Raw genomic sequence first — 26,656 nt, forward strand, 5'->3', positions numbered from 1 at the left:
CCTTGGCCAGGAAGATGGAGCTATGGCAAAGGATAGTCAACATGGTCAACACCATGGGAAACCATCCACGCACAAGGGATGACATCAGGAAGAGATGGAATGACCTGCACATGAAGGTGTGTTTCATAGCATCCAGGTACAATATCGCCGTACAGAAGACTGGTGGTGGTCCCCCACTCCTCCCCCCGAATACACCAATTGGGAGAAGAAGGTCCTGGCTATCCTGCATCCGAAGGGCCTCACTGGACTCACTGGAGGACTGGACCCTGGTAAGTCAATTACAATACCATAACAGTCACCACACCTGTAATGCATGTATCACCCAATCCCTCTGGATACCACCATGCCCCCATCCCCTACCCAGCCCACAACATTCACACACCCATATCCATGTCACCTGCATGCCCACAATCCCCTATGCAAACACCCACTACCAGGCAGGATGATGAAGGGCCAAGTGCAGGTGGGACTGTCAGACCTGGGCCGGGGACACAGGCACAAGGGACTAGGTCCAGTGGGAGGGTATCAGTGGCCCAAAGGGGTGGCCCAAGGAGGGATACTGCTGGCCTGGAGGTAATTGCCACATACCACTTTATTCTCTAACATAGGTTCTCACATATTTATTTGCCTAGTTACGTGCCCATTTAGAGGGTTGTACAGTTAATACAACAAACAGTCATATATCTTGCCAAACGTATTTAAATACCTCAACACTTACACTCTTTGAGATATGTAGGCAAGTTACGACACACCCTATTGACCCATCAAGACTAGTAATCCTTTAAAATCTATATACATGGGAACAGAGTGATAAATATTTATTATAGCAGTGATAGAGTAATGCATACAGTGACACATGGATAACACAAAAATATATACTTGAACATTAATACAACAATGTTGCCAAGATTATAAGAAGACAATTGTTTATATTGCTAGTTAACTAATTAAAATATTTAATTAAAAAAATATATAATTAACGTATAAATCTACCTTTTTGTTACTTTTCAGATAAGACCTACTACTGAACTATACAGACTTACAATGCTGTCATAAAGTGAACTAAGAAGAAACAGAGACAACAATACTATCTCTTCACAACTGAGAAACAAAAGGGGTAAAATGAAGAAACGGTGCTAAAGGAGAAACAAGCTGTTGATATGAAAACAAGGACATTTCTTCAAATAGTATGTGGTCAACTTTAAAGATGGCAAAATGAAGTAAATAATAAACAATGTGTGAGATCAACTAAGAAAGGAGTAAAAGTGTGGGATATAGGAAGTAAAACATCCCACAATGCATAACAGAGTTTAACCAGAAGGCAGCGCAGCACCAGTTTAGGGAAATCAGAGTTAGACTGTTCCATAGCAGAGTAATTCAGAATCTAATGAGACACATGAAGAAGTATAAAAGAACGAGAGAAACAGTTGCACAAAAGGAACATGTTGAGGGTGTAGTCGATAAAGCCTGAAAAGGAAGCTATTTATTTTTATTGTAAGCAGGATGAAAACACTAAATAAAATAGTGTGGAGTATAAGGAGAAAAATCCAAAAGAAAAGATGGGCCAATAGAACTAACCTTTGCAAAGTTTTCAGTGGTGAATGTAGACATATTTCTAGTACTGAACCCTGAGCCTTTCTTGAAAGAAGAAAGCTACTTGCAAGAGAACACATTAGTGCATGCAGTTGATATATCTGGACAATGTTCTACAATGAAAGATGGTTCTCCTATTGAAGAAGAGGTAATGGTACCTAGAAATGTAGAGGAAGCCATAGCTGAAGAGGCACAAAGAAGTCGTAGACAGGCCCCTGTATGTAAGTGGAATTATTGCAGTATTTGTAGTGTTCAGCAGCAATCAATTGACATATCTAGAACTTTTCTATGTATTTTTCCAACGTCTTAAGGATAAAATGTCAATTTTGCAAGGATGAGATCCAGGCCAAATAAGGATATATATAAATCTATAGCATGTCTATGAAAGAAAGTGTGTCAAACTACCTCTCATCATATTAGAATGCTACCAGTACACCACACTTAAATGCAAACTTCAGTTAGGATGCTTTACCATGTGAAGACTACTGCACTATGTTTAGAAGACAGATATTTTGAATGGTGGCAGAGGTAGAAAAGGTTTGTGATGATGTATAGTTTTGTTTCTTTTGACCAAAAGTGTAGAGAACATGAAGACTTGGTATCTGTTAGCATATCAGAACAAGAGACAGGTATTGCTATTGATAACTTTCATGAAGAGATTAGAAAGTTTTAAACAGTCAGTTCAGAGAAACTGATCTGTGTTTGTATATGTTGTCAATGCACTCACTACAAAAGTCAAACTCATAATGTTATTGTATCTTTGAAAACTGAAGAAGACAATAGAGATAATTGGCAAGAACATACAGCTTATTTATTTTTATTTGTGGAGGAACCCTTCGATTGTTTCACACGTCATACTATATGTAAGTATTGTTACAGGAAGTGAGAGGACAATAAAATGCCAGCTAGAGCAGTGCATGACAAATTAGACTGCTTTCAATTCCACAGGAACTTCAAAATTGTAATGTTTATTACCTCCATCTATACTCCAGAGAGGTCTTAAAGGTAGAATTGTGTATTTGCCATGCAGAATATTGAAACTAGAAGTGCAGAGAGATGTGAAAGAAGGACTTGTAATTCTAGTTAATGGTGTTCCTACCAAGAGCAAAAAGATATAGTAAGAGATTGTAGAAGTTAATAAAGTTAAAAAAGCAACAGTATATCGGGTACAAAATAATATTTACTTTACAAATATAGATGATCCTCAAGATATCACACATATGGAGGATGACACACTTCCATCAAGATGTAAAATTGAAAAGATTGATAGATCCAGATCAGAAGAAATCTATGAACACTGCTGTATTTATCCTCTACATTCCAAAGGGAATATTGGAAATGCTATAGATCTCCTTAAGATGAACAAAGTGAAAGGAGCTCCCTTATCTGTTACGGGAGAAAAGCTTAGAAGCTCGCTGTTTTCCTATTGGAGTAGGTGGTAGGTATGATGATCGGCCTATGCACATACCACCAGCAGAGTACAGATAAACAAGACTTTACTCAGAGGACCCGGAATTTCACCAGTGTATTCACTGTATATTTCATCTGCTATTTGAGAGCAAATTGTCTGGCTTATCTTACGCAGTAATTCACACTCTCAAAAAAGGGCGTTAATATGCAGAATCTGCAGCAAGGGAGTTTGCAGGAAAACATTAATTGAAAAGATGAAAATCTGAAATACAACTCGAATAATTTAAAAGCATGTCAGCGCAGTACCAATGAGTATTGGTCTCACCGTCATGGTGAACTGAAATGCATGTTGAGAAACCTAGGAACACCTACCTGGTTTCTGAGACTCAGTTTTGCTGAGTATGCTTGGGATGAGCTGCTTGATTTCTTATGAGAAGCACATTCATACATAAAACACATCAATTTGAGGACACCTGAAGGACTTTGCTCTTTAGACCATAACAAACTTTTGTAGCTATTTTAACCACAGATTTCAAGCAATGAAGGCTTTCATTTACAACAACACTAATCCTCCTCTTGGTGAAGTGACTGATTTGTTTTGACGGAAAGAGTACAAAGCTAGTGGTGCTCCACACATTATTAACATGCTGTTATGGGTAAAAGATGCCTCCACATGCTGTTATACGTAAAAGATGCTTCAAAGTTTAGTACAGACACTGAAGAGTCTATCTTGCCTTTCATAAAACAGTATATGACATATGCCGTCCCAAAAAAACTGCCAGCAAGGGATTGAGACAACAACGTCTACGATTTCAAAATATTAAGTGTGGTAAATACTATAGTCAAAATAATAGATCAAAAGCAATATTTTACATCAGATGTTGTTTTGGATTCACCTTAACCTGTCATGTCAGAAGGAAGCATGAACAGCTTTTTGTTAGCAGTCAGACACACCCTAACATGGAAATTACCAAAAAGTACATGCAACCTCAATAGAACAGAAGCATCAAAATATATAAATGTCTAAAGCCCTGTTATTTTAAAGATGTGAGATGCAAATATTGATATACAATTTGTTGCAGATAACTCCATTGCTGTTGCTTTCTATGTAACTTCATATAGCAAAGTCAGAGAAGACAGAGATGAAAGATGTCTGGGAGGAGATTTCTGCAGAATCGGTTCTTACCAAGAAATTGTACAGTTTCACTTTGAAAATGCTTTCCCATGGCGAAATTGGACCTTATGAAACCACAGATAGGTTGAGCTGGCAAGTTTGTTGTCAAAGTCTAGAGCAATCATGGAGGTAAGCCTAGGCTTTGCAAGCCATTGTGATAGAGTATTAAAGTCTTTCCCAGAAATACAGTACCTTGCAGAATTTGATCCTGAGAGTACAAACATTCTAAAGACTATCAACCTGGATACCTACTACCCAAGAAGGACTCCCTATCTTGAAAATGTGTGTCTCTATGAAGTACTTCAGCATTATACACATAGAACTAATGTAACTGAAAACATAGAAGGAGGAAGATTTACATTCCTTGGATGTGAAAGTTGTTTAGGGAGACACAAAAAAGGAAATCTACTTAACCACAGAATGCTTAGCTTCTAAACTCCAGAGAGAAGAGAGTTTTTATACTTTGCACTTTTACAACTGTTCAAACCATGGCATGCTGAATCAGATTTACTTAGACACTATGGCACTGACTTATACCTTTTGATGCAAAACTGCGCTATCACAGTTTTGCATCAAAACGTTTAGCGCCGACTGGCGCCACTTTTTAAAACAACCTGGGTGTCATATTTATACTATGAAGCTGGGTGGCACTAAACATAGTTTAAAGTAATTTTCTTGGCGTTAACAATTGCGCCTTGTCATAAGGCAAAATTATGTTAATGCCAGAAAAATTACTGTAATCCATTTTCCGACATGTAAATATGTCGCAAAACAGAAATGCACCATTTTTACCCGCAATAGCGTCAAGTATAGATTCTAACAGAGAAAACAGTGCAAAGAAGAGTTAAAATGGACCCAATCAACCAGGAACGAGCCAGACGGACCCAGACAAGACCCAAGGGAGGGAGAAGAAAAAGAGAAAGTGTTGTTTTAGTGTGAAGAAGCATGAAATACTGGTGAGAGAGGTGACAGAGCATCAAAATCAACTTTCTTTTACCTCAAAATTGCCAATTGGAAGGAGCAAGGCAATTTGGCAGCAGATAGTAGACAAGATTAACATTGTGGCGGAGGTCAGGAGAACTGTAACAGAGTGCAAGAAACCCTGACATGACTGCAAGCGAAGGACAAAGAAAAAAATGGCAAAGAACAAGAAGGCAGCATTGCAAACTGGAAGTGGGAGTCCAGCACCACAAGGGGACTTGGACAAGATGGGGGAGATGGTTCATCCCGTAGGAAATCGTCACAGAAATCACAGGACAGGGCAGACTACCAGGAAACACCACAAATGCAGGATAAGTTGCAAGGGGATAATAATGAAAACAAATTGTTAGAAATTAGGTTTTTGGTTGGCAGTCAGGTTACCCCCTGTCCAAGCAAGGACCTTCACTCTAGTCAGAATAAAGTAGAATCACCCTAAGTTAACCCCTGCTCACCCCCTTGGTAGCTTGTCACAATCAGGCAGGCTTAACTTCAGAAGAGACGTGTAAAATATTTGTACCAACACACACAGGGGGTCATTCCAACTTTGGCGGGCAGCGGAGGCCGCCCGCCAAAGTTCCCCCACCAGAAGACCGCACCGTGGTCAAATGACCGCGGCGGTCATTCTGACTTTCCCGCTGGGCAGGCGGGCGACCGCCAAAAGGCCGCCCGCCCGCCCAGCGGGAAAGACCCAGCAACGATGAAGCCGGCTCCGAATGGAGCCGGCGGAGTTGCTGGGGTGCGACGGGTGCAGTGGCACCCGTCGCGATTTTCAGTGTCTGCTAAGCAGACACTGAAAATCATTATGGGGCCCTGTGAGGGGGCCCCTAGACACCCGTTCCCGCCATCCTGTTCCTGGCGGTAAGAACCGCCAGGAACAGGATGGCGGGAAGGGGGTCGAAATCCCCATGGCAGTGCTGCTTGCAGCGCCGCCATGGAGGATTCCTATGGCCAGGGGAAAACCGGCGGGAAACCGCCGGTTTCCCTTTTCTGACCGCTGCTTTACCGCCGCGGTCAGAATTGGCCAGGAAGCACCGCCAGCCTGTTGGCGGTGCTTCCGCGGTCGTTGGCCCTGGCGGTCCATGACCGCCAGGGTCAGAATGACCCCCAAAGTAACTTAGTGAAGAGACTACAAAATGACACAACACAGGTTTAGAAAAATAGGGACTATTTATCCAAACAAAACAAGACCAAAATGACAAAATCCAACATACACAAGTCAAGATATGAATTTTTCAAAGAATAAGAATCATGGGACCTGATTATGACTTTGGCGGAGGGGATTACTCCATCCCAAATGTGACGGATATCCCGCCCGCTGAATTAAAAGTCCATTATATCCTATGGTACTCGTAATAGGACGGGAGATATATCTGTCACATTTGGAATAGAGTAATCCCCACAAACAAAGTCATAATCAGGCCCTTAATCCTTTAGAAAACAGTAAGAACATTGTTAGCGCACAAAGTACCTGGGTAGCCTCAAAATAAAACGGCACTGCCGAGTGTGCGTCAGAAAAGGCCAATTTTGTGTTGATTTTTCACTCACAAGTGAGAATGTGTGTCGTCCTCCGGTTGGGTCGGCGCACATCGTTTCTTCTCTCCCACAAGATAGTGATGGTTCATTCCAGATGGGCACCTCGGGTCTCGGCAGGCCTTGTGTTGTTTCTCCACGCCCAGAGATGTTCCGTTGAAAATCTGGTCACACGGTATTACAAAACCATGCTGCATGGGGGTTGCATTGTTATCAGCCTCCATTAGCTGGTTTTGCGTGTTGTTTCTCCAGCCACGTTGCATTGATCTTCTGGCTGCGATGCAGGAGGAAAATTGATTACAGCCACGAAACTGGCAGAGCTTCATTTACCAGCTGTGACACAGAAGGTGTGTTGAAAATTTCCCCACATGGCAGTCTGTGCGTGGTTTTTCAATTCTTGGCTGCCAGCTTCACCTCTCAAGGGCCCAGGCACTGGATAGGGCACCACTTGGCAGGGCAGGAGTCTCAGCAGAGAGTCCAGGAGATGGCAGGGGAAGTCTTTGATGGCCCTGAGACTTCAAAAACAGGAGGCAAGTTCAGTTCAAGCCCTTTTAGATTCTTCTTCAAGCAGGAATGCACAGCAAAGTCCAGTCTTTGCCCCCTTTTCATTGACAGAAGCAGCAACTGCAGGATAGCCCAGCAAAGCACAGTCACAGGCAGGGGCAGCACTTCTCTTCAGCTCTTCTCCTTGGTAGAGGTTTGTATGAAAGTACCATCTTGCCTGGCATGTTACCCCCATTTCTACTTGTGTGTCAGTTTGTTTTTGCATTTCTCACTGGGATCCTGCTAGCCAGGACCTCAGTGCTTATGCTCTCTCTCTCTTTTAAATTGTCACTGCCGGCTAGTGGCCATTTACCCCACATTGTTCAGGGCAATTTCCCCGTACTTTGTGAGTGCGTGGACACCATTACACGTGTGCACTACATATAGGTCAATACCTATATGTAATGTCACAATGGTAACTCCAAACATGGCCATGTAACATGTCTAAGATCATGGAATTGCCCCCCCATGCCAAATGTGGTATTGGGGTGCCAATCACATGCATCCCCGGGTCTCCAACATGGACCCCGGGTACTGCCAAACTAACTCTCGGGGGTTTTCACTGCAGCTACTGCTGCTGCCAACCCTCAGACAGGTTTCTGCCCTCCTGGGGTCTGGGCAGCCCAGTCCCAGGAAGGCAGAACAAAGGATTTCCTCTGAGAGAGGGTGTTACATCCTCTCCCTTTGGAAATAGGTGTTAAGGGCCTGAAGGGAATAGCCTCCCCAAGCCTCTGGAAATGCTTTGAAGGGCACAGATGGTGCCCTCCTTGCATAAACCAGTCAACATTGGTTCAGGGATCCCCCAGCCCCTACTCTGGCGTGAAACTGGACAAAGGAAAGGGGATTGGCCACTACCCTGTCCATCACCACCCCAGAGGTTGTGCCCAGAGCTTCTCCAGTGTGTCCCAGATCTCTGCCATCTTGAATGCAGAGGTGTGAGGGCAAAATGGACGTCAGAGACACCTCCTGATAGGTACTTACCTGGTTAGGTAGCCAAACCTCCTCTGAGGGTTATTTAGGGTATCTTCTGTGGGTTTCTCTTCAGATAATGAAGTTCCTCTGCATCTCCCTCTTCGACTTCTGCAAGGAGCGACCTCTGACTGCTCCAGGACGCCTGCAAAACCACAACAAAGTAGCAAGACGACTTCCAGCAACATTGTAGCGCCTAATCCTTCCAGCTTTCTTGACTGTTTCCTGATGGTGCATGCTCTGAGGGCTGTCTGCCTTCACCCTGCACTGGAAGCCAAGAAGAAATCTCCCGTGGGTCAATGGAATCTTCCCTCTGCTAACGCAGGCACTAAACCTCTGCATCACCGGGCCTCTGGGTCCCCTTTCATCTTGATGAGCATGGTCCCTGGAATACAGGAGCAGGATCCAAGTGACCCCGACAGTCCAGAGGTCCTTCTGTCCAAATTTGGTGGAGGTAAGTCCGTGCCTCCCCATGCCAGACAGTAATCCTGTGTACTGTGTGAACTGCAGCTGCTAAGGCTTCTGTGCACTTTTGCAAGGAATCCTTCATGCACAGCATAGCCCAGTTCCCTAGCACTCCCTCCTGCATTGCTCAACTCGCTGAGTTGCCTACCGGCTTTGTGGGACCCTCCATTGTAGTGTTGAGATGACTGCCATGCTCAGATTTCTTGAATGCCTGTTCAAGTGCTTCTGCGGGTACTGCCTGCTTTTGCATGGGCTCTCTGTGCTGCTTAGCACCCCTCTGTCTCCTCCTCTAAGGGGCAACCTCCTGGTCTTTCCTGGGCCCGGGGAAGCACCCATTTTCTTCAACTGCGACTCTTGCAGCTAGCAAAGCTTGTTTGTGGTCTTTCTGCATGGAAACAACTCTGCTTCCTCCAGCACACCGTGGGACATCTTCTGTGCAAAGGAGAAGTTCTTGGCATGTTCCGTTGTTGCAGAATCTTCAGCTTCTTCCACCCAGAGGCATCCCTTTTGCACCTTCATCCGGGTTTAGTGTGCTCCTGCCCCCCCCTGACACTTTTGTGACTCTTTGACTTGGTCCCCTTCCTTTGCAGGTCCTCCGGTCCAGGAAGCAATCTTCAGTGCTTTGCAGGCAGTTGTTGTCTTTGCAGAATCTCCTATCACAACTTTAGTGTGTTTCTGGGGAAGTAGGGTAACTTTACTCCTACTTTTCAGGGTCTTGGGGTGGGGTATCTTGGACACCCTTAGTGTTTTCTTACACTCCCAGTGACACTCTACACACTACACTAGGCCTTGGGTCCATTTGTGGTTCACATTCCACTTTTGGAGCATATGGTTTGTGTGCCCCTAGGCCTATTGCATCCTATTGTATTCTACAGTGTTTGCACTACTTTTCTCACTGTTTACTTACCTGATTTTGGGGTGTGTGTATATTTTGTGTATTTTACTTACCTCCTAATGGAGTATATCCTCTGAGATATTTCTGACACATTGTCACTAAAAGTACCTTTATTTTTAGTAACTCTGAGTATTGTGTTTCTTATGATATTGTGCTGTATGATATAAGTGGTATAGTAGGAGCTTTGAATGTCTCCTAGTTCAGCCTAAGCTGCTCTGCTATAGCTACGTCTATCAGCCTAAGCTGGCTAGAACACTACTAATCTACTAATAAGGGATAACTGGACCTGGCACAAGGTGTAAGTACCATAAGGAACCCACTATAAACCAGGCCAGCCTCCTACAAGGTTCCTCTTCAATCCAGAAGTGATCTAATCTTCAGCGGGTGCTCTTCGTATACCCCTTTCTGCCTTTGAAGTAGACCTACTTCAAAGAAAAGTCTCTCTTGTTTGTGAGATCCTGCCTTGCCCAGGCCAAGCCTCAGACACACACCAGGGGGTTGGAGACTGCATTGTATGAGGGAAGGCACAGCCCTTTCAGGTGTAAGAGACCACTCCTCCCCTAGCTCAGATGGCCCATCAGGATTTGCAGGCTATACCTCAGCTCCCTTTGTGTCACTGTCGAGTGGAGAGGTGCAAACAGCCCAACTGTCAAAATAACCCAGACAGGGAATCCACAAGCAGGCAGGGTCACAGAATGGTTTAAGCAAGAAAATGCCTACTTTCTAAAAGTGGCATTTTCAAACACACAGGCCCTCATTATAACCCTGGCGGTAAATGGCGCCTACCGCTGTGCTGATGGCCACCAACATACCGTGACTTCAGTGGTATTCTGCTTCGGGTATTATGACCCACAGTGAGAAATCCGCCACTATACAGGCACCCACACAAGTCTGCCAGCCTAAAGGGCAGTGATAAATTGGCGATAGCTAAACCCACACTGTTACGCCAACAGCAATACGCCCACAGTATCACCACCCACGAATCACCGCAGCGGTCTTTCAACTGCGGTAAACCATTGGCGGTACACACTGCCACACTCAAAATACACGCACATTTACAAAACTACACATCATTGGACAATTCAAACTACACACACCTGACACACATACACACACCACACCCACACACCCAATCCAAGATAAAACACCCACCCACATTACCCACAACCCCAACCACAACCAGGGAAAAGAAAAGATAGCACACAGAGAGAGACAAGCCAGGAGCACCTACTCAATCAGAGCCCCAAAACACTATCACCCATACACCATCCACGCACCTCACACCACACACCCCAACACAGTACCCCACACATCCGCACACATACAACTCACACCACATCCATGGCACCACAAGGACACCCCAGGTTTTCAGAGGAGGAGCTAAGGGTCATGGTGGAGGAAATCATCCGGGTAGAGCCACAGCTATTCGGATCACAGGTGCAGCAGCCGTCCATTGCTAGGAAGATGGAGCTATGCCGGTGAATCATGGACAGGGTCAACGCCATGGGACAGCACCCCAGAACTAAGGATGACATCAGGAAGAGGTGGAATAACCTACAGGGGAAGATGTGTTCCGTGGTTGCAAGACACCAGGTAGCAGTACAGAGGACTGGCAGTGGACCCCCACCTCCTCTCACACAACTATCAACATGGGAGGAGGAAGTCTTGGTGATCATGCATCCCGAGGGCCTCGCAGGAGTAGCAAGAGGACTGGACTCTGGTAAGTCAAATCTGTACTGCTATATCCCCCACCCTATCTGCATGCCATCACAAATTCCTACCCCTACCCACACCCCCATCACTCCACCACCTCACATATACCCCACTATCACAACCCACCCATCCCAATACCAAGGCCTGCATGCAACACCAGTTCATGGACACCCATCACAGACCTGCATGGACACCCATCACCAAAGCATGCCCAATAGAGAGACTCACCCAGGCCACAAAATCACCACTCACACAAGGCCCAAGGTGATAGTGGAAGCACATCAATACAGGCAAACACACCAATTGCACAAGAAGGAACTCACAGATACAATAGCAATGCATTTACATCCCAGCAGGACCCCTACCCAACGTCACCAGACAGGAGTTGCCAGCCATATCCAGTCCCCCCACAAAAGAGGCCAACAGTGATGACAGCAGCTCTGCACGCATGGATCAGGATGACCAACCTGGCCCATCAGGGACCTCCGGACAGTCGGTTACCCTGCCACAGTCCCATACCACCACATAGCCTCCCACCTCAGGAAACACCACCACAGTACCCACCCAGCGGGCCCATGCCACTGTCCCCAGGACACATCAATCAGCAGTGTGTCCACCACTACAGGGACCCCAGGCAACCCCACAAACTCAGGATGATAAGGGACCTGGGGTCAGTGGCAGCGGGCACACGGTTAAGGGGACAGAGGCACAGGACAACAGGGAAGCTGGGAGGACTGCTGTGCGACAGGGGGAGGAGAGGCCCAGGGAACCAACTCTCCAGGAGGAACTCACAAACATCCTGGGAGCATACTATCATTCTCAGGAGACCATGGGCCAGATACTGGCTAAGTTGCAGGAGGCCCAGCGGCTGCAGGAGGAACAGTACCTGGGGATTAGGGAGGACCTCAAGCTCATCTACACCATCCTGGTCACCATTACCGGGGTGTTGGATGACATGGCCAACACCATGAGGGAGGCAGTGGCACACCAATGGCGTTAGTGGACAGGAGGCTCCGCCACAGGACCAACAGGCCACCAGCACCCCACCCCCTGCAGAAGAAGAACCGCCCCGCAAACGGTCTCTGCGATCCAGGCAGAAGCCAGGGAACATTGACAAGACCCCGCCAGGAAATAAGACTCTCGTGATTGTCACCCTTCTGTCCTACTCTGTCACCCTGTTCACCTTAAACTGCCTTTGCTCCACTTTCTATACCCCCTTGGACAATACATCTGTGATACCAAGAGACTGGACTCTACCGTGGACTTTCCTCCACTATCCCCCCAGCCCATTGCACATCCCCCTCTACTTATGAGCACTTAAATAAACACCCTTGGAACATATACAAATCTGGAGTCTGTCAAATGATTCAAATATGTATTAGTACAACATTATCAAAGCATTACAAGTCATATGTACAGTTTAATTTACATTGGAATGACCTTTAGTGGGCAGCAGTAAACACACGAGGAGCCAGAGTGGGCCACAGAGATCTGAAAATAGAGATGCCAAAGGGTACAGTACGTGGCCACAGACATAGGGAAATCAGGCTGCCATGAGCCATCACATATGGGATGCTGCTATTCCTCACGATAAATGCATCATGCACAGAGCCAAAGTACTTGGCATTCACATGGGAGATGTACTGGTCAGCCAAACACACCATCCGCACATTCATAGAGTGATAGCTTTTTCTGTTTCTGAACACTTGTTCATTTCACCAGGGGGAGGGGGGACAAATGCCACATGTGTACCATCAATGGCACCAATGATGTTGGAGATGTGTCCCAGGGCATAGAAGTCATCCTTCACTGTGGCCAAATCCTCCACCTGGGGGAATACGATGTAGCTGTGCATGTGTTTCAGCAGGGCAGACAACACTCTAGCCAACACGTTTGAGAACATTGGCTATGACATCCCTGATGCCATGGCCACTGTAGTTTGGAAGGAACCACTAGCCGGAAACTGGAGCACTGACAGGACTTGCATTAGAGGGGGGATACCTGTGGGCTGGCGGATAGCTGACATCAGGTCTGGCTCCAATTGGGCACACAGTTTTTGGATTGTGGCCTGATCAAGTCTGTATGTAATGACTGTTGCAAGGTCCACCAGGGGTCTGTACACAGGAGGGTGTCTCCATCTCGTACTCATCCTCAGCGGTCGAAGCCTATGGAGGAAAACGGTGAGCAGAGGGTCATAATCACACATCTGTTGCAGTAATGATGCGTCTCTACATTTACAGACCAGTATGTGAATCCGAGAGTCACATGCTGTGCCAATGTCTGCTGCAACACAGTTAGGTGCCATGTCTTGTGCCCCCTGAAATGGCAGCTGCCTGACCTGTGAGGAAGGACAAGTGGAAATGAGATAATTCTGCTGGCGTTGTACACCGTCGCGGTAGGTGGTCGATGACCGCTGTTCAACTTCGCATTGGTTAACATTGGGTCCTATGGGTTCCAGGAGCCAATGGCGATGTACGCCGGCAGTGACGGTACGCACCGCCGCGGACGTAACCGCCATTTTCTACCTATTCACTCACTTGCTACCTGACCTTCAACAGGAGAGGACCTACACTGCAAGTGCTGCTTTGACCTGTGTCTGGAAGCGACAATGGCTCATGTGTCTGGGGAAAGGGCCCCTGCCTTCACTGCGGAGGAGTTGGAGAAACTGGTGGATGGGGTCCTACCCCAGTACATGTTACTCTACAGTCCGCCAGACAAACAGGTGAGTACACTGTGAGCATGATGCGTGGGCCATGAATGTATGGAGTGCTGTGTGTGTAAGCCACATGTAGGGGGGGCTGAGGGGTCCTGGCCAGTGTGCTGCATGTATGGTGGTCGATGTATGTGCGTCAGGGGATGGGAGGGATCTGGTGGGCCTTGAGTGTGACAATCCGGACGGTTGACTAATTCCCTTTTCTGCTGTCTTTTCCATGCTGGTCAGCACCCACCAGAAAAATGGTATTTGGTGTGCCGTCGCCAAGGAGGTGTGGACCCTGGGGGTCTTTAACAGGCGGAGCACCCACTGCCGCAAACGGTGGGAGGACCTGCGCCGCTGGAAAAGGAAGATAGCGATGGCCCAGCTGGGGCTGGACTCCCAACGAGGAAGGGGTGCCCGTCGTACCCTGACCCCCCTGAAGTTCTGCATCCTAACGGTGGCCTTACCTGGAGTTGGAGTGGCTCTTGAAGGCATCACAGCAGCCACAAGGGGGTGAGTACAGATTCAGAATCATTACTTTGCGCACATTAAGGTTGTACCTGGATGGGGAATGTGGGTTGTGGTTGCCCCTAGGCCAGGGCGAACTGGCAGGTTAGGTCCCCTGTTGGGCAGGCTCTGAAGCACTCCTACCCCAATAGTGTTAGTGGGCATCTACTACTGGACAGGGTCCTGTGGGTTTCAGGTGTGCAGCTAATGGCATTAGGCATTGTAGCTCATAGGATGGTGACTAGCAGTGTAGCTGGTAGTGAATGGCCTAGTGCAAAGGGATGCTCCCTGTGTGTTGTGTACACCAACTGTAGTATTGTTGCTGGGATTGACCAAGTGTATCCTCTGTCTCTCCCCCCTTTTTGTTTTGTCACCCTGTCCTTGTGTGCATTAGCATAATCTGGCGGAGGAGCAGAGGCCCCGGCGATGGAGAGAGCTGCATCCCACATGGTCCTGGAGGCCGAATCCACCAACAGGGGGGGCACCCGTGGGACGGGGGTGAGGGGAACACCACGACAGGGACAGGAGAGGACACCACAGACAGTGACTCCTCCTCCGATGGAAGCTCCCTGGAGGTGGAGGACACCTCTGTGCCCATCCCAACAACAGGTACAGCCGCCACCCCCCTACCAGCACTTCCCTCCCAGCAGCCCCTCAGCGTGTTTCCTGTGCCTGCTCACCCAGGAGGGTGGGCGTCTCCTTCACCCCAGGCACCTCAGGCCCTGCTGCCCTCAGTGAGGAGGCTATTGACCTACTGAGATCCCTCACTGTTGGGCAGTCAACCATTCTGAATGCCATCCAGGGTGTCGAGAGGCATTTGCAACAAAGAAATGCATACCTGGAGGGCATTTACTCTGGCGTGGCGGCCCAACAGAGAGCATTTCAGGCTCTGGCCTCAGCACTGATGGCAGCCCTTCTCCCTGTCTCCAGTCCCCACTCCAACTTCCTCTACCCAGTCCCAATCCCCTCAATCCCAGCCTATCCCAAGCACACCTTCAGACCAGCATTCACCCAAATCAACACACAAAAATAGCTCAGGCAAACAGAAGCACCACACTTCATCACACAGGCACTCACACAAGCACCATCCCCATGCAGACACACCAACATCTACTGTCTCCACTGTGTCCCCCTCCTCCTCATCGTCCACCTCCCTCCCAATAGCGTCTCCACTCACACCTGCATGCACTACATCCTCATCCACTACCTCCATCACCAGCACGCCCATCACAACACATCCCTTACTGGCAGTCACCACCCCCACATCCATGCACACGCCCCTGTGTCCTCTCCCATTATGTCTGTGACCCCTCCTCCCACAGTACACAAACGCAAGCACCCACCCACCCAACAGCCATCCACCTCACAACAGCTTCCAGCCCATGCATCTGCACCCAACCTCAGCAGACAGACACCTCCTACAACTACTCCCTCTTCCTCCAATCCCAAACCCTCTCCCTCTTCCCGCCCCAGTGTGTCTAAGAAGCTTTTCCTGGCAAACATTGACCTCTTCCCTACCCCTCCCCCATCCTTCCCCTCGGGCCAGGGTGGCCAGAACCCAGCCACCTCAGCCACCAAATCGTCATCCGCTGTGGCTCCTGCAGCTATCAAATGCTCAAATGGGGCACCCGTCAGCCCAGCCAGTGTGCCACTAACCCCGGCCAAGCCCAAAACCATTCCGCCACCTGGCAAGGTGAAGAGGGGGACAGGATCCAGCAAGGGGAAGGAGCCACAACCACCCAGCAAGGCCACCTCAAAGACTCCAGCTGCCAGACCCAAGGTGACACCACCATCTGCCAAGGTGAGGAAGGGGCATAAAACACCAGGCAAGTCACTTCAGCCATCCGAGGCTGCAGGTGAAGGCCTGGTGGCTACCAGCACAACTGCCAGCACTGCCACCTGCACCACGGCCAGCACCAGTAGCAGTCCTGGCGCTAGCACCACCGCAAGCACCACCACCTGTACCACCACCTGCCCTGCTGCAAGCACCACTACTGTCAGCAGCAGCAGCCCCAGTGGGCAGCTCTCCGAGGCTGCAGGAGAAGGGCTGGAACCTCCCTCCACCACTGGCAGCACCGGCACCTGCACCGCGGCCAGCACCACCGTCTGCACCGCCACATGCACTGCCACAAGCTCCACCACAAGCCCCGCCGCAAGCACCACCACCTGCACCGCTCAGAGTAGCACCACTGCCAGCAGTAGCCACAGTGGGAAGCCATCTGAGGCTGCAGGAGATGGGCTGGCACCTCCTTCCACCACTGGTAGCACCCCTACCAGCACCGGCACTACCACCAGTTTGTGGCTATAGCTGCCTCCGGATGGAGTCTAGCCCTGCCTCCATGGACTATCATGCAATCTAGTCCCTGCAAAACTTGTGCCTCACACACCCAGGTGAGGGACTGTGAACTGCCACACCCCAAGTGTTGCATCACTGGGCACAAAGCCCCATCCTGAACCAGTGGAGAAATGCATCCACTCACCCTATCCTTGGCAGGATGAAGCAGACTGGGCACAAAGCCCCCTCCAGAACCAGTGGAGAAAGGCATCCATTCACCTTATCCTTGGAAGAATGAAGCAGACTGGGCACAAAGCCCCCTCCAGAACCAGTGGAGAAAGGCATCCATTCACCCTATCCTTGGCAGGATGAAGCAGACTGGGCACAAAGCCCCCTCCAGAACCAGTGGAGAAGCCATCCACTTGAGAGACTGTGGCTTTGCACTCCCCAGGACCAAGCAGTGGGCAAACCATCCACTTGAGAGACTTGAGAGACTGTGGCTGTGTACTCCCCAGGACCAAGCAGTGGGCATACCACCCACGTGCGAGTCTTGAGAGACTGTGGCTTTGCACTCCCCAAGACCAAGCAGTAGGCAAACCACCCACTTGAGAGACTTGAGAGGCTGTGGCTTTGCACTCCCCAGGACATCGCTGTGGGCATGGAGCCGCCTCCAGGATAAGTGGCATTATTCCATCTTCCGGCTGAGGTTCCCTCCTTTCCCCTTCCCCCTGAGGTGCCTGTGTGTTTTCGACCTGATGCTCCTGCAGTGTTCTCTCCATATTGAGGCAGGAGTCAAGTGTGGGCTTGGCCTATGAATTTTGAGCCAGTGGCCCACGGACATTTTGAGTGGAGAATGTACCACCTTGTGTACATATTGTATATTTTTCTACATACAGTTTTTCTTATTATTACGTATGTCTGACGATTTCTAAAATATCACTGATTTCACTCAATTCATTTTGTCCTTGCATTCTTCCAGTGGGTTACAGGGTGTAAATGTAATGTTGATGCATGTGTTTGTATATATGGTGTTGTGGGTGAGGGTGGGGGTGTTGCATGTGTGTGTGTCACTCTTTTTCCTCCCCCCTCCCCTGTGTGCTAGGTGCAGTACTCACCGTGGTCGTCGCTGCCAGCATTCGTACTCTTGGTAGATAAGGAGGTAAACCAGCATAGGGAAGACGTGCAGCTCGGGCTCCATGGCATCCTGGTTCTTCGTTGAGTGTCGAGAAGTGAGTGGTTTCCCTTCCAAAAACTGTTTCCGCCATGCTTTTGATGACGTTGGTACCGCCCCGGAAAAGCTGGCAGATGGGCGGGTTGCAATTCTGTGGATGGTACATTGTCTGGCTGTTGGCGGTTACTGCTGCAGTGTTTGTTGCTACTGCCGTGGCAGTCGGAGAGTTAAAGTGGCTGGCTGTGTTGGCATTTTCCGCTGTGGTCGTGATTCCATTTCTTTTACCGCTGACCTGTTGGCGGTATTACCGACCGCCAGGGTTGTAATGAGGGCCACAGTCTAAAAACCAACTTCACAAAAAGATGAATTTTTAAATTGTGAGTTCAGAGACACCAAACTCCACATGTATATCTGCTCCCAAAGGGAATTTGTGCTTTAGGGGTTTTTAAAGGCAGCCCCCATGTTAACCTATGAGAAAGATAGACCTTACAACAGTGAAAAACAAATTTGGCAGTATTTCACTGTCAGGACATGTAACACCTAAGTACTTGTTCCACATTTAACATACACTGCACCCTGCCCATAGGGCTACCTAGGGCTACCTCAGGGGTGCCTCACATGTAGAAAAAGTGAAGGTTTAGGCCTGGCAAGTGGGTGCACTTGCGAAGTCGAATTGGCAGTGTAAAACTGCACAAACAGACACTGCAGTGGCAGGTCTGAGCCATGGTTACAGGACTACTTATTTGGGTGGCACAACCAGTGCTGCAGGCCCACTAGTAGCATTTGATGTATAGTCCCTGGGCAACTCTAGTACACTGTACTAGGGACTTAATAGTAAATCAAGTATGCAAATCATGGAAAGCCAATTACACACGCATTTTACATAGGAGCTCTTGCACTTTAGCACTGGATAGCAGTGGAAAAGTGCCAAAAGTAATAAAAACAACAAAAAGATAGTCCAGCACACATCTCAACCTGGGAAGCAGATGCGAAATTTTTGGGGAGACCACACAAAGTATGCCAAGTCTAACAAATGTCAAGTGCGGGAAGGAGGAGGCACATAGGACTCACACTTTGCATGTCAAAGGAGCGCAGAGGGACACATGTTGATGTAAACTACTCATATACCCACACCTTGGTAGTGACTTGCACTATAACACATACACAACCTGGACATATGTTTATAACCAGGCCTAAATACCTACCTGTACAGATGCATCACGTGGGATGGATGGGATGTATAATCACTCAGCCTCTGGTTGTGTCATCACAACATCCCTTGCATATAGTCATATCACCCCTACCAACATGGCCAAGACTTCAGAGACTAGGTAGTCAGTCAACACCATTCCTGGACTAATGTCATGGTGGTGTCCCTTGCAGTAACACCTTGCAACTGGCTTGCCTCATTTCCCAAACAAGTGTGCTGCATCACACAGGACACAAGTCATTGCAACAGGACCCAGACATGTGCTGGTAGCTCCACCACCCCGCACATTGACAACACATCCACATAAGGCAACCACCACTCCATCATGCAGTCAGGATGCCCATTGGGTGCAGGGAACAATTAACTGAACAGGCACTGGGGGGAATAGCAGGCTGGTCCTGTATCATTAGTAACATGCCACCACCCATACCAACTAAACTGCTGTAACGTTGAACCACCCATCTTGATGTGAAGCTGAAATCTTCCACTACAGAAAATATGTACCACAGATAGCAAACAGCAGGTCACAACAGTCACAGGCTGAGCTCACAACTACTCTGACACAACCATGTGGGACACATATGACTGGGGAAATAAACACATACATTCCAAACATGGGGTATGACTGTGAACATAATGGCATATATTTCTACATCGACAGGCAGGGGATGGTGCATGAGCAAGTCAGGTGCTGAGAAGACTGCCAGTGCAGTGTATCCTTTGCAGTTAGCAGTATGAGTCACACGTTGGGATGGCAGTGAAAATCTGTGTGCTCATGGTAGCTCTGTGGGACACTTAGTAGAACATTGTTGATGGATCCAACAGAGTCACTGACAGTTTTGGGGTGCATGGGGTGTGACAGGACATGTTGCAATCAGCCCTGCAAATCAGGCAGTGGAAATGGCAAAGGGACAGGGCATGGGACCCCCTGCCCTGCCTATACCAGGTGCATGGGCTGTGCAGGTGCACCAAGGGGCACACCACACCACATCACCACTAACTTTTGCATGGGGGTTTCACCACCATGCAAAGGCTGGTTGAAATGCAGAAACAGACCTGGAGGGTAGTGTTGAACGTTATACTGGTCTTGTGTCACAAGACAGCTGGCATTGTCAGTCTGTAAGCTGCTAGAAACCTGCCTTTGCCAGGCCATTGGCCCATGGGACATTCCACGTTGCCACTAGTTGCCACTACATCCTGTGCTGTTGGGGGTGGTCAAATAGACACTGGCAGCCAGGTGCCCATAAGACTGACCCACTTGAAATGAGGGACCACTATGACTACCTGCAGAATCACCATCATAATTACAACTCCTGTTAACTGGCTATGTCCATGGACTCATTTACCAATCAAGCACTGTCACATACATAATGATGTACTCAGCAGAAATCTAATACCCATGCTGACCATCCCTGGGTCTGCCCAAGTGCCTGAATCAAATTAGCTGCACTGCCACAAAGCTGCATCTCATGTTTCATAGTTCAAGGAGGGCTGCATTGAGGGGGAGGATATAGGTGTGTAGGAAGTCGAACCCACCTGCACAGACATAAGATGACATTGAACTCTGGTAGGTCCATGAATGCTATGCAATGTAGCGCACATATACAAACATCAGCATGAGGAGCTATCAATGGTAACAAGAACATAGGCCCTCATTACGACCCTGGCGGGCGGCGGAGGCCGCCCGCCAGGATTCCGCCCTCCATAATACCACTCCGCGGTCAGAAGACCGCGGAGGGTATTATGAGTTTTTCCCTGGGCTGGCGGGCGGTCTCCAAAAGACCGCCCGCCAGCCCAGGGAAAAACTCCCTTCCCACGAGGATGCCGGCTCGTAATCGAGCCGGCGGAGTGGGAAGGTGCGACGGGTGCTACTGCACCCGTCGCGTATTTCACTGTCTGCAAGGCAGACAGTGAAATACATTTTGGGGCCCTCTTACGGGGGCCCCTGCAGTGCCCATGCCGTTGGCATTGGCACTCCAGGGTCCCCCAGGGGCCCCACGACTCTCCCTCCCGCCATCCGGTTCCCGGCGGGCGAACCGCCAGGAACTGGATGGCGGGAGGGGGAGTCGGAATCCCCAAGCCGGCGCAGCAAGCTGCGCCGGCTTGGAGGATTCCTTGGGGGCAGCGGGAAACCGGCGGGAGACCACCGGTTTCCCTTCTCTGACCGCGGCTAAGCCGCCGTGGTCAGAATGCCCCCCGGGGCACCGCCGGCCTGTCGGCGGTGCTCCCGCGTGCCGCGGCCCTGGCGGTTACAAACTGCCAGGGTCGTAATGAGGGCCATAGTGTACTGGCAATGCCATCCCCTGGGGTAGTGCAAGTTATCAGCACCGCATGGGTGTATGTGAAACATATAAGACTGGGACAGGGGAAAATTTCCTTGTGGGGTGCTGTGGCATGAGCACAGCAACACCCATTACAAGGCCTCACCATGCAAATTGATGCACAGGGAGGACTGACAATGACAAGATGGTGTCAATCCACAGAAAAGATATACATCACACCTAGAAGATATGACGCAACCAATTGTGCCTACTGGGCTTTCCTTCATGTGACACGCAGGTGGGGTATAGGGCTGATAGACTGCAACCATGATGTACAGGAACTATGTTTGGGAACTAAGATGACAATGAACCTCCAATAGCAAGTCAGTGACATGACATATCAACTGCCACAACACAGATAGACGCATTTTATACCATCTCATTGCAGAGAATGATGGCTCTCCTGCGGATTGGTGTGTCCTGGAGTACCCCGATGACCTGGATGACCAGCTGACAACCATCAGCCAAGAGACCCTCCAAGAAGTCCTCATATCCCTCCAGCCACCACCTCCAGTCACAAAGAGGAGTATTGATGCAGCAGCCCTTCCAGAGGCCCCACCCAACACCCCAATAGTACGACCTGCCAGCAGCGACACAACTGAGGACTATGAGGACCCAGGGACCAGCTTTGAGAGGACAGTGGTAGGAGTCCAGCAGGAGCGGGTGGGGATGCAAACTATGTCAGCCAGCCTGGAGGGCATGCGCACATGCATTGTTACCGCCACTGAACAGACAGCAGCCAAACGAGGCACACACTCCCCATTGCATGGACTCCAGCAGTGTCTGAGGGGCATAGCTGTTGCCATGAGGGAGAGGCTACAACTGCCCTCCCAAACTGGCAGCAGCGGGATTGGGGACAAGCTGGACACCGTACACCGGGAAGTGGCCTCTTTCAGGGCAGACATGGCTGCCTACCACAGGGATGTTGCTGCTATCCTCAATAGTCAGCAGCTCCTCTTTGCTGTAGTGATGCCATATGCAGTTCCACAGATGGCAGCTGCCGGGAATTGGGAGTCCAGATCTCCAACCACTGAAGTGTGTGTGGCCCCCTCTACCTCCGCACCACCACAATCAAGGGCAGAGAAGACACCACACACTTCAGAGGTGAAAGATGTGGAACAGTTCATCTTCACCCGCAGGAGTTCCCAGTAGCACAAGCCCATTCTACATGGGCAGTGATTTTCCTTTGTCCTGTGCTTGACATCATGCCAATGTTAGCACAGTTGGAGATATGAACTCTTCTGCAACACACTGTTGACCTTTCTGCTATAGAATGAAATTGTCTCTCACTTTTCAATTGGCAATTCATGTTCCCCTGCACTGAACAACACTTTACCCAAGCATGTCCCATGACATGTCCCCAACCCTGGACTTTTGCTGTGTCAAAATTGGATGGATTTCACTAATGGGGTCACAGACCTGGACATTGTAAAAAATGCACTTCAATACTTGTAAACACCACCTACACAACCAGCATGTCTTTGTGTATTGTGACACATCTATTACACTTAGGAATTGCGATTTGTGTAACATGTCTTTAGTCAAAGAGTCCCTCATTACAACCCTGGCGGTAAATCCTGCTTACCGCTGTGCTGACGGCCACAAACATACCGTGACCGCAGCGGAAATCCGCTACGGGTATTATGACACACAGAGAAATCCTCCACTGTACAGACACCCACACAAGTTCGCCACACCAAAGGCCAGTGATAAACTGGTGATAGCAAAACCCACACCGTCAAACCAACAGGAATACGCCCACAGTATCACGATCCACTAATCAACGTGGTGGTCTTTCAACCGTGGTAAACCATTGGAGGTACACACCGCTGCGCTCAAAATACACACACACACTTACAAAACACAACAACATTGGACAATTCAAAATACGCACACCTGACACACATACACACACCAGTATAAAACACACACCACATTACCCACAACCCCTTACAGTGAACAATTTTGAAGAAGCAGAGAGAGAGAAAAGCAAAGACCACACCATCATCCAGAGGCAGAGAACACCATCACACATACACCATCTACGCACTTCAAAGAACACACCCCAACCAATCACCCCACACATCACATCATACATCACCTGACACATTACTCACACCAAATCATGGCACCTCAAAGACACCTCAGGTTTTCTGAGGAGGAGCTCAGGGCCATGGTGGAGGAAATCACCCAGGTAGAGCCACAGTTATTCGGATCACAGGTGCAGCAGACCTCCATTGCTAGGAAGATGGAGCTATGGCTGAGAATAGTGGACAGGGACAACACAGTGGGTCATCACCCAAGAACAAGGGATGACACAAGAAAGAGGTGGAACAACCTACGGGGGAAGGTACGTTCTGTGGTATCAAGACATCAGGCAGCCGTACAGAGGACTGGCGGTGGACCCCCACCTCCTCCCCCACAACTAACAAAATGGGAGGAGCAAGTCTTGGTGATTATGCATCCTGAGGGCCTCGCAGGAGTAGCAGGAGGACTAGACTCTGGTAAGGGACATCTTTACTACTTTATCTCCCCACCCTAACTGCATGCTATCATATACCCCCACCCGTACCCTCAATCCCATCACTCCATCAACTCACATCCACCCCACCATCACAAACCACCCATCCCAATACCAAGCCCTGCATGCAACAACAAAGCATGGACACCCATCAGAGACCTGCATGGACACCCATCACCAAAGCATGCCCAAAAGAGAGATTCACCCAGGCCACAAAATCACCACTCACACAAGGCGATAGTGGAAGCACATCAATACAGGGAAACACACCCATTGCACAAGAATGAACTCACAGATACAATAACAATGTATTTACATCCCAGCAGGACCCCTACCCAACGTCACCAGACAGGAGTTGCCAGCCATATCCAGCCCCCCCCCCACAGAAGAGGCCCACAGTGATGACAGCAGCTCTGCACGCCTGGATCACGATGACCAGCCTGGCCCATCTGGGTCCTCTGGACAGTCGGTTACCCTGCCACAGTCCCAAACCACCACAGAACCTCCCCCTCAGGAAACACCAGCACAGCACCCACCCAGTGGGCCCATGCCACTGTCCCCAGGATACATCAATCAGCAGTGTGTCCACCACTACAGCGACCCCAGGCAACCCCACAAACCCAGGACTATCAGGGACCTGGGGTCAGTGGCAGTGAGCACACGGTTCAGGGGACAGAGGCACAAGACAACAGGGAAGCTGGGAGGAGTGCTGTGCGACAGGGGGAGGACAGGCCCAGGGAACCGACCCTCCATGAGGCACTCACCAACATCATGGGAGCATACCACCATTCCCAGGAGACCATGGGCATGGGTTTGGCCACGTTTCAGGAGACCCAGAGGCTGCAGGAGGGACAATACATGTGGATCGGGGAGGACCTGACCAACATATACACCATCCTGGTCACCATAGCAGGTATGCTGGCTGACATAGGCAACACCATGAGGGAGGAAGTGGCACAACAAAGGGCCCCTGACACTAGCCAAATCAAGGAACAGCCTTCCACTTCTGCCAGCGCTAGTGGACAGGAGGCCCCGCCACAGGACCAACAGGCCACCAGCACCCCACCCCCTGCAAACAGTCCCTGCGATCCAGGCAGAAGACAGAGAACATTGCCAAGACCCCCGCCAGGAAATACGGCTCTCCTAATTGTCACTCTTCTGTCCCACTATGTCATCCTGTCCATATTGAACTGCCATTACTCCCCTTCCTATGCCCCATTGGACAATGCACCTGTGATACCAAGAGACTGGACTCTACTATGGACCTTCCTCCACCATCACCCCAGCCCTTTGCACATAACCCAATACTCATTAGCCCCTAAATAAACACCCTTTAAGCACAAACCAATCTGGGGTCAGTCTGATCTTTCACAAATGTATAATGACAACATTAGTAACAAATAGCAATGAATATGATAATTTACTCATACAAATGTATGACAGTTGTTGGGCAGCAGTACATATAGCAGAATGCAGAATGGAGTACCCAGATCTGAAAAATGGAAATCCAAAGTGAACAGTCAGTGTCCATAGATAGAGGTTAAAGGGCTGACTTGTACAATGTCCTACAGTATTCTGAAATGTGAGGAGGAGTTACAGTCTCTTACTTGTGTGTCACTGGAAGTACTGCATGATGATGTTTGTTTGGAAGTCAATGTCTGCCTCCTCTGCCTCCTCTTCCTCGCGGTCTACAGGCTCCACCGCTGCCACAAGACCATCACCAGGCTCACCCTTCTGCAGAAAAGGCACCTGACTTCTCAATGCCAGGATGTGCAACATGCAGCATGCCACGATGATCTGGTACACCCTTTTCAGTGAGTAGTATAGGGAGCCACTGGTTAGATGGAGACACCGGAATCTGGCCTTCAGGAGGCCGAACATCCTCTCAATGATACACCTAGTTCGCCCATGTGCCTCATCATAGCGGTCCTCTGCGCTTGTCCTACAATTCTTCACTGGGGTCAGTAGCCATGAGAGGTTGGGGTAACCAGAGTCACCTGTAAATGTCGAGGGATACCTGTTAGACACACACTAACACCTAGGGACAACCCCATACCCAGACACCTACTAATACTGTGTGGGGACATTGGCCTCACCTATTAGCCACACCCAGTGCCTCTGGAGTTGGGCCATCACATAAGGGATACTGCTATTCCTCAAAATGTAGGATACTTGGCATTCATATGGAAGATGTACTGGTCTGCCAAACACACCATCTGCACATTCATGGAATGGTAGCTTTTTCTATTTCGTACATCTGTACCATCAATGGCACCAATGATGTTGGCGATATGTCCCAGGGTATAAAGGTCAGCTTTCACTGTGGGCAAATCCTCCACCTGGGGGAACACGATGTAGCTGTGCATGTGTTTCAGCAGGGCTGACAACACTCTGGTCAACATGTTAGAAAACATTGGCTGAGACATCCCTGATGCCATGGCCACTATTGTTTGAAAGGAGCCACTTGCGAGGAAATGGAGCACTGACAGGACCTGCACTAGAGGGGAGATTCCTGTGGGATGGCGGATAGATGACATCAGGTCTGGCTCCAATTGGGCATACAGGTCTTGGATTGTGGCACGATCAAGTCTGTATGTGATTATAATGTGTCTGTCCTCCATTGTCGACAGGTCCACCACGGGTCTGTACACCAGAGGATGTCGCCATCTCATCATCTGCCCCA

Source organism: Pleurodeles waltl, chromosome 8 (genome assembly GCF_031143425.1).
Source record: "Pleurodeles waltl isolate 20211129_DDA chromosome 8, aPleWal1.hap1.20221129, whole genome shotgun sequence".
Classification (NCBI taxonomy): domain Eukaryota; kingdom Metazoa; phylum Chordata; class Amphibia; order Caudata; family Salamandridae; genus Pleurodeles; species Pleurodeles waltl.